The sequence below is a fragment of the Manihot esculenta genome, chromosome 13 (genome assembly GCF_001659605.2).
Source record: "Manihot esculenta cultivar AM560-2 chromosome 13, M.esculenta_v8, whole genome shotgun sequence".
Taxonomy (NCBI): domain Eukaryota; kingdom Viridiplantae; phylum Streptophyta; class Magnoliopsida; order Malpighiales; family Euphorbiaceae; genus Manihot; species Manihot esculenta.
Window position 1 is genome coordinate 30,709,833 of NC_035173.2, and position 10,961 is coordinate 30,720,793.

Genomic DNA, 10,961 nt, shown 5'->3' on the forward strand with positions numbered 1-10,961 from the left:
TCAAGTAAATAAATTAGTTTTGAGCATGTTCATGCATCACGGATGCCATGTGATATTTTAGGTTGTTTGCATTAGAAATCACGAATATATTGCATTGCATAATATGTTGTTGATGTGGATGAATGTTGAATGATCCATTAGCCCTCATATGTTATGACGTGATGATATGATATGGAAGTCCAGGTGTGGCCTGCACTACGCCCCTGGCACTATGTAAGAGAAAGACCAGATGTGGCCTGCACTACGCCCCCGGCACCATTGGTTATGTATGTTATGTTATGTATAAGAGAAAGACCAGGTGTGGCCTGCACTACGCCCCTGGCATGATTGGAATATGTAGAGGGCTAAATGGTGACAAGTTCATCCTTGATATGATTAGTCGTGATGTGACGCATTCTATGAACTTTTAATATAAATGTTTTATTATTCTGCTCACTGGGCTCTTGTAGCTCACCCCTTTTCCCCTTAACCCCCAGGTTTGCAGGTACAGGGTAGACCAGGAGGTCCGCAAGAGTAATGAAGTCATGTGTTTGTAATAGATAGCGTGTGGAAATGACGAAATTGTAATGTAATGTCTTATGTAGTCATGTCATGTAATAATGATATTGAGGATTAGAGATTGTGCTTGACTCTATGTGTAAGGTCTCCCTTTTAATACATGATCTTAGATGTTTATGTCAACCAACTCAACATATATTGTATCGCCCATTGGGGCATTGATTAGATCCCACAGAGGGGTCATGGTTATGATTATGACTATGTTTAGTGCATGCACAGGTTAAGTTTGGTGTATGAATGTAAGGAAAAGTTTTAAATTTTTATGTATGTTGTTGATCATGTATGGGATTAAACAGGTTTACAGGTTGCATGTCAGGCTTGCTACGGGTCCCGGAGGCCTTAAGCCGACCTGGATCCTAGCGCCGGTAGCGGTCCAATTTTTGGATCGTTACAGAGTGGTATCAGAGCCAGGTTCATATGGTCAGATCTAGAGTGTCGGGCTCATAGATGTTATAGAAGGTCAAGCACAATAGGAAAGATCATGTCCACTAGGATAGGATGTGGAGTCCTGCCTTGTATAATGGTGTGAAATGCCATGATAATATGCATGTGCATTAATGCTATGATTGTTATGTGATGTATGTGATGTGGGTTCATGTGTTGACACATGAACCATTTGATGCTAATGTTTATGTGATTTGTGCTGTTTTTCAGAAAACAGGATGAGAGGAACTCGTCGATCTGCATGATTGACTGGAGTGCCACATGAGGATGAGAGCATGAGCGCCCGTCCTCCTACATTGCCAAGGGCAATGTCTAGTAGGTCTAACAGAGAAAGAGCAGTAAGAGACCCTAGAAGGTCTCTGGATCTGGGTAGGAGCAGATCAGTGAGGGGAACAGTTCAGGGAGGAATGTCAGAAGACATGGGGGATGATATGGATGTAGAGCAGAGGAGGGATGGCAGTCTGGGAGTTAGCATGTCAGAAGAGGGAATGGGAGAGTCCCAAGGAGGCACTCAGGCCTCGGGATTTATTCAGCCACCCCACTACCCACACTTCTCACAAAATCCCGGGTATTCGATGGGAGGTACATCGAATTACCCTAGCTTTACCCCTTATCCCACACACATGCCATACCCACCCTACTACCCACCATATTCACAATACCCAATGTATCCACCCCCACCTTACTATCCAAATCCAGCAAACCCTACCTCAAAAAATGTTGCACCTCCTCTACCATCAGCAGAACCCACAGTTCCAGCAACCCATATGCCTAAGCCTAGCTCATCTGGTGGGAGCAAGGTCAAGATGACCGACTACATGAAGCTGGGTGCTCCCCAGTTTGAAACCGGTGATGACCCGTTTGTGTACTTTGAGAGGGTCAAAACAATAACAGATGAGATAGGGGCGGATGACAGTAGAGCCATTCAGATGGCTGGGTTCACATTAAAATGCAAAAAGGCCCGTGAGTGGTTTAAGAACTATGTGAGCCCGAGGTTGGACAGCCTATCATGGGAGGAGTTTGCAAATGAATTTGCAGGATGGGCTTTTCCTGACAGTTCAAGAGAATTGAAGATGATTGAGTTTGAACAATTAAGGCAGACAGAGGAAATGAGTGTAGAGGAGTACACCGATAGATTCTTGGAGCTGTTGCCGTTTGCAGGGCAAACTCTTGACACAGGCCAGAAGAAGTCAAGGAGGTATATCATGAAGCTTCACTCCAGGTATTCCTCCTTGATCCAGTCCGCAGATAGAGAGAGCTTCCATGCCATAGTGGATATGGCTAGGAGGATGGAGGCTAGTGCTATCATCGAGGGGAAAGTCAAGCAGTCAGTGGCACAACCTTCTGGTTCTAAGACTCCAGGCTCTTCTTCAATGAGTGCAGCAGCTTTAGGTAGTAAAAAGTGGGACATAGGCTCTAGGAAGTCCAAGAAGAACAAGTTCTGGAATAAGGTTAAGTCCAGTCTGGGATTTGAAGGTGGCTCAAGCTCTGGTGCGGATAATGCAGTTTGTGCAAGGTGTGGTAAGCCACACAGGGGAGTATGTCGGTTTGGGACAACAGCCTGTTACAGATGTGGTCAGGAGGGGCATATGTCTCGAGAATTTCCAAGAGCAGCCCCAATGGCACAGTCCCAGCAGACAGCTTCAGGTAGTGTAGCGCAGCAGCAGCTCCAGCCACGACTCAGGCCAGTGGCAGAGGCAGAGGGAGAGGGGCAGCCTCTTCTTCAGCGGGTTTCAGAGGTGAATGTAATACCCGGCTAGACTCCGGTATCGGAATTCCTACCGTCCAGTGGAATCTCGGATGTCGGAGACCTCTAGAAGGGTAAAACCATGTTTTCATAAAATGTTTTGATGTATTTTATGGTTTTTAATGAAAATAAATCCAAGTTTTGAGTGGAGAGGGCTTTGGAGACTTTGCCAGGTTTGGCCGCCGAAAGTCATGTTCGGCCGCTGAACGTGAGGAGGTTTTAGGAGCGCTTTAGGCCTTCGAAAGCCTTGTTTGAATCAGCCAAGGTTCGGCCGCCGAACCTCATGTTCGGCCGCCGAACTTGCATGCGCTGTGGGGGCACGTTAGGCTGCCGAAAGGTGGTAAGGACAGCCCTATAAAAGGACCCCATGGCCGAAACGGGCAAGCTTTTCTTCCCGTTTTCGGCCAAGGTGAGTTCTCCACCGCCCCTCCTCTGTTTTGAGCTTTTCCCTTCGAGATTTCATGTTTTTCTTATGAGTTTTCATCTTATTTTAAAGATTTTTTAGTTTAAAGCGAGTTTTGGAGCTTTGAGGTTCAAGAACTCAAATCTCTCCCATCTTCGAGCTAGGGTCATTTTTCTCTCGATCTTCAAGAGGTAAGGGCCGATCTTGAGCTCACTATATGTTTTTAATAAGTTTTAAATTGATTCTTGAAGTAGAAATGCATGTGTAGGGTTTTATGGGTTTTTGGGTTTTTGTTGGTTTATGGGCAATGTATGTTGGATTTGTGTTGTTTGATGTGTTGTAGATGGGGTTTTAGATGGTTTGAAGCCCCTAGGAGCTTGGATGCTTGAGTATGTGTGTTGTAGAATAGGTTTATGCATGATTGGAAGTTTTGGAGGCAAATGTGCATAGAGGAGCCAAGTTTCTGCCCTTTGGCAGAAACCAGGTTCGGCAGCCGAAGGACTTTCGGCCGCCGAACATGGCTGAGGAGGCAAGCCTTTCGGCTGCCGAAGCCTGCCCCCAAAAAGAGACTTTCGTCTCTGTCTGGGATTTTCGGCCGCCGAAGGTGCCGCCGAACCTGCCTGGGTTTCGACTCTGGAGGGACTTTCGGCCGCCGAAGGTGCCGCCGAACCTGCCCTGTTCAGCCTTCCTTTGCATGTTTTTGCATAATTGTTTTGAGGTGTTTTAGGGGGTTTTTGGGGGATGTTTTTAGAGTTATGTTCTAGTTGTTTGGTCCCTCATTTGAGTCCACCTGTGTAGGTTCGGACCCGAGGAACCGAGAACCCCAGCAGTGAGTTCAGCTGCTTCTGAGTTAGTAGAGCTTCAGCCAGAGGTGAGTAGAATAAACCTTTACGATTTAAAGCAAATAAATTATAAAGTTTTTAGCATGTTCATGCATCATGAATGCCATGTGATGAATTAGGTTGGTTGCATTAGAATTCACGAATATGTTGCATTGCATTTATGTTGTTGATGTGGATTGGTTATTGGATGATCCTTTAGTCCTCATATGGTATGATGATGTTACGGCATGATATGGTATGGAAGTCCAGGTTGTACCCATTCTACATCCCTAGCACATTGGAATGTTATGATATGTTATGTTAAGAGAAAGACCGGTTGTACCCATTCTACGTCCCGGCACTTTGAAATGTAGAGGACTATTGGTGATAATACCATCCGAGATGTGATTTGTTGTGATGTGTTGCATTACATGATGGCATGAGAATTTAAATGTTGTTTTTCATTATTCTGCTCACTGGGCTCTAGTAGCTCACCCCTTTTCCCTAATCCCCCAGGATTGCAGGTACGGGCTAAACAGAGAAGTCAAGAAGAGTAAAGTCATATGTTTGTAATAGATAGAAAGTGGACATGGTAAATTGTAAGATGATGTAAAATTTGAATAGTCATGTTATGTATAATGATATTGAGGATTAGAAGTTGTGCTTGACCTTATGGATGTTGTTATCCCTTTTAATACATGATCTTAGATGTTTTATGATGTAGATGTAAATCAACTCAACACATGTTATGCCACCCATTGGGGGCATTGATGAGAGCCCACAGAGGGGTCAAGGTTATGATTATGACTATGTTCAGTGCATGCACAGGTTGAGTTTGGTGTATGATAGAATGTATGAAAGAAAAGTTTTAATTTTTATGTATGTTGTTGATCATGTATGAGATTAAACAGGTTTACAGATTACATGTCAGGCTTGCTACGGGTCCCGGCGGCCTTAAGCCGATCTGGATCCTAGCGCCGGTAGCGGTCCGATTTTCGGATCGTTACAGTGAAGGTCCATCAACTCCAGCATAGATCTTCACAATGACACAGCAGGAGGCAGATGCATCTAACACCGTGGTGGCAGGTAACTTAGTCATTGGTTGTTCAGATGTGTATGCCTTGATGGACCCTGGTGCATCTCATTCTTTTATTGCACCGAGAGCCGTTGAGAGGTTGGGGTTGATGATCTCTGAGTTAGAGTGTCCTTTCTGGGTCAGTGGACCCAAGTGTGATCCATCAGTGGCAGAGTCAGTCTGCCAGTGCAGCCCTGTGTTTGTTGAGGGAAGATGCTTGTCCGCCGACCTTGTGGTTCTAGACTTGACAGATTTTGATGTCATTCTAGGGATGGACTGGTTATCTACCCATAATGCTACCTTGGACTGCAGGGACAAGGTAGTCAGGTTCAGAGGTCAGGATGGGTCAGAGGTAGTCTTCAGAGGAGACAGGAGGGGTACACCTAGAGGTCTGATATCAGCTCTTCAGGCTCGTAGGTTGCTTAGGAGGGGATGTCAGGGGTATTTGGCTCATGTGAGAGAGCTGAGCAGTCAGGTTAGAGAGCCCGCCTCGGTGCCAGTGGTCAGAGAGTTTTTGGATGTGTTCCCAGACGAACTGCCAGGTTTACCACCTGCTAGGGAGATAGAGTTCGAGATAGAACTGATGCCTGGAACCCGACCGATCTCTATCCCTCCTTACAGGATGGCACCAGCAGAATTGAAAGAGTTGAAAGAACAGTTGCAAGAGCTGGTAGACAAGGGCTTCATCCGACCGAGTACCTCACCCTGGGGTGCTCCAGTCTTGTTTGTCAGAAAGAAGGATGGATCCCTTAGACTTTGTATCGACTACAGGTGTAACGACCCGGAAACCGGACCGCTACCGGCGCTAGGATTCAGGTCGGCTTAAGGCCGCCAGAACCCGTAGCAAGCCAAACATACATCCTGTGAACCTGTTCAATCCCATACATGAACCAAAACATACATAAAAATTAAAACTTTTCTTTCATTCAAACATTTCTTTACCCAGCCTAGCCTGTGCATGCATAACCATAACATAAACCTCTCATTGGAGTTCTCAACAATTACTCCAATGGGGTACATAACATATATCAGGCTTGGGTTACATAAACATCTTAAAACATTTATCTCATGTATTTAAGGGATTACAACAGACTCTAGTCAAGCACACTATAAAACTTACATTACATTACATAACATACTCTTACATTATGAATAAACCATGTCCACTTCTATGCTATTACATGAACTTCTCTTACTCTTCTGACTTCTCTATCTACACGGTACCTGCAAGACTGGGGTTAGGGGAGAGGGGTGAGCTAAAAAGCCCAGTGAGTAAAAAGTAAAAACATGATATTAATTCATCCCTTTTTAGGTATTTTATTCTTCATTTTATTATTATTATCATTTGCTTTAATTCCACACTTTTTAGGTATATTATTATTCATTTTATTAATAACATTAAATAACATAACTTTTACTTTACATGCTTTCATGAAATGCAACACATCACATTTAATCACATAAAGGATGGTATTGTCACCATTAGTCCTCACATCTCCAAGTGCCAGGGGCGTAGAATGGGCCTCGCTGGTCTTTCTCTTACATAACATACATAACATAACATTCCAAAGTGCCAGGGGCGTAGAATGGGCCTCGCTGGTCTTTCTCTTACATAATGCCAGGGGCGTAGAATGGGCCTCACTGGTCTTCCATAACATATCATCATAACATAACATTAGAGGACTATGGATCACCCAATAACCATCCACATCAACATCAAATTATGCAATGCAACATATTCGTGAATTTCTAATGCAAACATCCTGAAACATCGCATGGCATTAATGATGCATGAGTATGCTATCAGATTCATTCATTTGTTCATTTATTCATTACTTAAAAACTTAGGGAATAATCCCACTCACCTGGTGACCGAAGCTTTAACGACGGACTCTGAAAGACTATCTCACAACCGGGGGTCTCGGGTCCTCGGGTCCGAACCTACACAGGTGGACTCAAATGAGGCACCAAACAACAAGAACATAACTCTAAACATACCCCCAAAAACCTCCTCAAAACACCTCAAAACATCCCTAGAAAACATGCAAGAAAAGGCTGGGAAGGGCACTTTCGGCGGCACCTTCGGCGGCCGGAAGTCCCTCCAGAGCCGAAAGTCAGGCAGGTTCGGCGGCACCTTCGGCGGCCGAAACTCCCAGACAGAGACGAAACTCATGCATGTTCGGCGGCACCTTCGGCGGCCGAAAGTCTCGGACAGAGCCGAAACTCAAACTTTCGGGGGCAGACTTCGGCAGCCTAAAGCTGCCTCCCAAGCTGGTTCGGCGGCCGAAAGTACCTTCGGCTGCCGAACCTGGTTTCTGCCAAAGGGCAGAAACTTGGTTTTCTTTGTCCAAAACAACCCCCTACACAACCAATCATGCATAAACCTATTCTACAACAAGCATACTCAAGCATACAAGCTCCTAGGGGTCTCCAACAAGCTTAAACCCCAACTACAACACACAAGCAAGCCACATTGCACATAAACACACATTAAAACCATGGATTTTTCATAAAAACCCATCAAGCCTACTCATGCATTTCTACCCCAAAACTTGCATAAAACTTACTTAAAACACATATAGAACTAGAGATCGGCCCTTACCTCTTGAAGATCGAGAGAGAAACGATCCTAGCTCGAAAATGGGGAGATTCGAGTTCTTGAACCTCAAAGCTCCAAAACTTGCTTAAACTTTGAAACTCTTCAAAAACAAGATGTAACTTGTTAAGATCTAAAGGATTTGAGGGAAAACACTTAAAATGACCATAGGAGGGCTAAAGCTTACCGTCGGCCGAAATGGGAGAGAAAACCTCGCCTGTTTCGGTCACGGGGTCTCTTATAGGGCAGGTTCTGTCACCTTTCGGCGGCCTAACGTGCCCCCACATCTCATGCATGTTCGGCGGCCGAACATGAGGTTCGGCGGCCGAACCTTGAGTCTTTCAAACAAGGCTTTCGGAGGCCTAAAGCGCTCCCAAAACCCCACCATGTTCGGCGGCCGATCCTCACTTTCGGCGGCCGAACCTGGCAAAGCCTCCTTTGGTCTTTTTCATTCAAAACTCAATTTCCTTTTTGCTTAAAATCATAAAATATATTAAAAACATTTTATAAAACATGGTTTTACCCCTTCTAGAGGTTTCCGACATCCGAGATTCCACCGGACGGTAGGAATTCCGATACCGGAGTCTAGCCGGGTATTACATTCTCCCCCCCTTAAGAACATTCGTCCCCGAATGTTCACCAAACAACACATAACATGGCAAACATATAACATACATACTAAGCACATCAACACATAGGGATCTAACCTTAAAAGAGCTGAGGGTACTGCTGGAGCATAGACTCCCGTGTCTCCCAAGTGCATTCTTCCAAGTTGTGGTGGTTCCACAGGACTTTCACCATCGGGATTTCCTTGTTCCTTAACTGTCTGATCTGCGTGTCTATGATCCGTACTGGCTGTTCAACATAGGTGAGATCCTCCTGGACCTCCACATCAGGTTCACTAAGAACCTTGCTCGGATCTGACACAAACTTCCTCAACATCGAAACATGGAAAACCGGATGGATTCTTGCCATTGATGCAGGTAAATCTAGCTTGTACGACACATTCCCAATCTTTTGCAAGATTTCGAAGGGTCCGATGTATCGTGGGGCTAGTTTACCTTTCTTCCCGAAGCGAACCACTCCCTTCATTGGAGACACCTTAAGCAATACCAGATCCCCCTCCTGAAACTCTAACTGCCTTCTGCGGAAGTCTGTATAACTCTTCTGTCTGCTTGCAGCAGTCTTGATTCTTTCTCTGATTATGGGTACCACCCTGCTGGTAATCTCTACTAGCTCAGGCCCTGCCAAGGCCTTCTCTCCAACTTCCTCCCAGCAAACAGGTGATCTGCACTTCCTTCCGTACAAAGCTTCATATGGGGCCATCCCGATGCTAGCATGATGGCTGTTATTGTAGGCAAACTCCACCAAAGGTAGATGCTGCCTCCAAGAACCGCCAAAGTCCAGCACACACATTCTGAGCATATCCTCGATAGTCTGGATGGTCCTTTCTGACTGTCCATCAGTCTGGGGTGGAAGGCAGTACTGAAATCCAACCTAGTACCCATGGCATTCTGCAGACTCCGCCAAAACCTGGAGGTGAACTGGGGCCCTCTATCTGACACTATCGAAACGGAAACCCATGCAGCCTGACAATCTCGTCCACATACACCTGCGCCAACTTGTCCACAGAATAGCCACTCCTGACAGGAATGAAGTGAGCAGATTTGGTGAGTCTGTCCACAATCACCCATATGGAGTCCACTCTGTTGGACGCCGCCGGTAACCCACTACGAAGTCCATAGCTATATTTTTCCCATTTCCATTCTGGAATAGGTAGCGGGTTAAGCATTCAGCTGGCTTCTGATGTTCCAGCTTCACCCTCTGACACACTTCGCAGGCTGACACGAACTGTGCCACTTCTTTCTTCATTGCTGGCCACCAATAAACTTTCTTCAAATCTTGATACATCTTGTGGCTCCGGGGTGAATGCTGTATCTTGCATTATGAGCCTCTCTCATAATGTTCCTTTTAGCCCTATGTCGTCTGGTACACATAATCGACTCCCATAGCGGAGGATCCCTTACTGTCGAATCTGAACTCACTACATTGCCTGACTGAACAGTCCTGGCAATCTTCACTAACTCGGGTCCTCATGCTGTTTCTGAGCAACTTGCTCAAGGAACACGGGTGTCACTTTCATCTGAGCCAACAAGGCACCTGTACCCGACAACTCTAACTGTAGCCCTTCTTCGATGAGCTTGTAGAACTCCTTTACTACTGGTCTTCGTTCTGCTGTGATGTGGATAGACTGCCGAGTGAATTCCGGCTTAAGGCATCAGCTACTACATTAGCCTTACCCGATGATACTGGATTTTGCAATCGTAGTCACTGAGCAGTTCTACCCATCTTCTCTGTCTCAAATTCAAATCTCTTGACTCAGGATGTGCTGCAGGCTCTTATGATCTGTAAAGATCTCACATTTTACCCATAAGGTAGTGCCTCCACATCTTGAGTGCAAAGATTACTGCTGCCATCTCAGGTCAGTGTGTGGGGTAATTCAACTCATGCTTCTTCAGCTGCCTAGAAGCATAAGCAATCACCCTCTCATTCTGCATCAGTACACAACCCAGTCCACACGGGATGCATCACAAAAGACTGTAAAGTCCTCATCACTAGATGGCAGAGCTAAAACTGGTGCTGAAGTCAACCTCTTCTTAAGCTCTTCAAAACTCTCTTCGCACTGGTCGGTCCACAGAAATTTCTGATTCTTCCTGGTTAACCTGGTCAGAGGAGCTGCTATCTTTGAGAAGTCCTGAACGAACCTCCTGTAGTAACCAGCCAAACCCAAGAAACTTCTAATCTCTGTCACTGAAGTGGGTCTAGGCCAGTTAGCCACAGTTTCTGTCTTCTTGGGTCCACCTCAATACCATTCTCTGACACTACATGCCCAAGAACGAAATGCTCCTCAGCCAGAACTCACATTTAGAGAACTTGGCATACAAGCCATGTTCCCTCAAAGTCTGCAAGACAACCGCAGATGATGGCATGCTCTTCTGCATTCCTGGAATACACTAAGATATCATCTATGAAGACAATAACGAAGTGATCCAGGTATTGGCTAATACTCTGTTCATGAGATCCATGAATGCTGCAGGGGCGTTTGTTAACCCGAACGGCATCACTAGGAACTCATAGTGCCATATCTGGTTCTGAAAGCTGTCTTTGGCACGTCTTCATCTCTGATCCTCAGCTGATGTACCCAGATCTCAGATCTATTTTGGAGAAACAACCTGCTCCTGATAGCTGGTCGAATAGATCATCGATCCTAGGCAACGGGTACTTGTTCTTGGTAGTGACTTGTTCAACTGTCTGTA